Source organism: Pipistrellus kuhlii, unplaced genomic scaffold (genome assembly GCF_014108245.1).
Source record: "Pipistrellus kuhlii isolate mPipKuh1 unplaced genomic scaffold, mPipKuh1.p scaffold_m20_p_10, whole genome shotgun sequence".
NCBI lineage: Eukaryota > Metazoa > Chordata > Mammalia > Chiroptera > Vespertilionidae > Pipistrellus > Pipistrellus kuhlii.
The window spans coordinates 8,444,867-8,447,017 of record NW_023425405.1 but is presented as its reverse complement, the minus strand read 5'-3'; positions in this window follow the sequence as shown (position 1 = coordinate 8,447,017).

The window sequence follows — 2,151 nt, the reverse complement described above, 5'->3', positions numbered from 1 at the left end:
ATCCCTCTCTTTTCCTCTCTGTAAAAAATCAATTAAAAAATGTATATATATTTTAAAAAGATACCTTTAGGAGAAATAAAAATGAAGTCAATGTGAAGTGAATTAATATACATTCTGCTGCCAAGAACACAAGCAGGAAAAGGAGGAAAATACATAAGGAAATATGTGTGAAGGCCTGGAAAAATAACTGACTAAATCTCTAGGAAGTAGTTTATGATGGCTGGACCGAACACGAAGGGGAATGTCAGTACATAAGGCTGGAAGTGAAAGACAACGATGTAAATGTTGTTTGAGTCTCATTCAATTGCCAGTGGGAGCCATTAAAAGGCTTGGCTAGGACAGTGATGTAATCTGATTGGTGTTTCCAAAGGATAACTGCAGTGATGTGGAGCGTGGATAAGAAGAAGCATTTGCTGGAGACAGGAAGAGTCCACAAGGCTTTTGCAGGAATTCACAAACAAAAGCAATTAATTCCCTATCTACTTTGTGTACCCTGACATGTGGTAGGCACAAACTAGACATGAAGTTTTCCCACAACAAAAATCGATGCACTGCATTTATACAATTTAAATAGTTTAAAATCCTAAAAAGCAATAAGGGTTACTCTTTGATAAAGAGGGAGTCAGAACTCTTTTCTGTTTATTTTTACTCAGACCCTGTGCAAATGAATATTAAATTACTGACAGCAACCCTCTTCTTAATCTATTTTGGATTCCCTTAGCATAACATTTCACCTGACCTTTAGAATTATTTATCAGTTCAGAATGCTATGAGAATTCTTAAGCAATCTTGATAGTCAAGGCTTCTACTGATTTTCATGTGAAGTCTCAATAAAAATGTATCTGCAAAATATATAATAAGTGTCATCATCCATATGCCATTGTTCTGCATGTGTTAAATGGGAATAAATGGGGATTAACTAAATTAAAATTTATATAAACAGTGAGTATTACTATCAGAACATTAATTAAAGCAGATAGATGTACTTAATTATAATACTTAATAAGATGCTTAGAGCCAAATGTTATTCAAAAATATAATTGAACATGTTTTACATACTTTTCTGTTATGTATTTAATTTTACTCTGAATTTCCTACCAGTCTGTTGAGAAATTTGATAAATAGTAACAATATGAAATTCTCTTATGCCTCTCAACTACATTTCTGATGCAGGAATCTCTTCCTCCTCCCTGACAATGTCATCTGGACTCTGCTTGGAAGGAAGAACTAGAGAATCACTTTTTTTATGATGTTGCCTGATGTTGAGCTCAGTGTTCTACTGAGTAGCTTGGATGTTCAGCCTTCCCATTGCCATCTGAAGCAACACAGCCTATAGTTGCTACTCCACAGTTCTTCGGATATTTAAAGAGAACAATTGTGTCCTACAGTCTGGAAGCCACTGCAGTAATTCAGAGGTAAGTTAACGAAGCTGTAAGCTAGGGTGATTCCTAAAAGAATGAAATTTAACCACCATGAAAGTGAACCATTTTGTTCCCTTTGAGCACAAGGTGGTTCCATCCTGTGTGAGAAAGAAAATAGACTCTGCCATTGATAGGAATAGAAAGTCGGGAGCGAGAGAAGTCTTAGGAGTAGGTGAATCTTGCTCTCACCTCTTCCCAGAACCAACAGGCCCCATTCCAACGGGCAGCAGCCAAGGCTGTGGAGGGATAGTTCAGCTGTGGAAGGATCCCCCACACTGGAGCCCCAGAGCCAGGAGCAGGTGTCCACAAAGTTGTGAAGAGAGGTGGGATTTTGCAGAAACCGGTTTGGCTCAGTGGATAGAGCATCAGCCTGCGGACTTGAAGGTCCCAGGTTCGATTCCTGTCAAGGACACGTACCTTGGTTGCGGGCACATTCCAAGTAGGGGGGATGTGCAGGAGGCAGCTGGTCGATGTTTCTCTCTCATCCATGTTTCTAACTCCCTATCCCTTTTCCTTCCTCTCTGTAAAAAATCAATAAAATATTTTTTAAAAAGAGAGAGAGGGGGAATTTCTGTCCACCTAGGAGAGGTAGTACCCACTGGAGACAAAGGCACCCTCTTGTAGGGCCACTATGCAAAGTTGTGTTCGCAACCACTGACCTTGTATTTCAGTAGAAGGAGGGCGGTGCAGACTGAAGTCATCTAGGGAGCCTGGAGTTTGTGGATTGGGG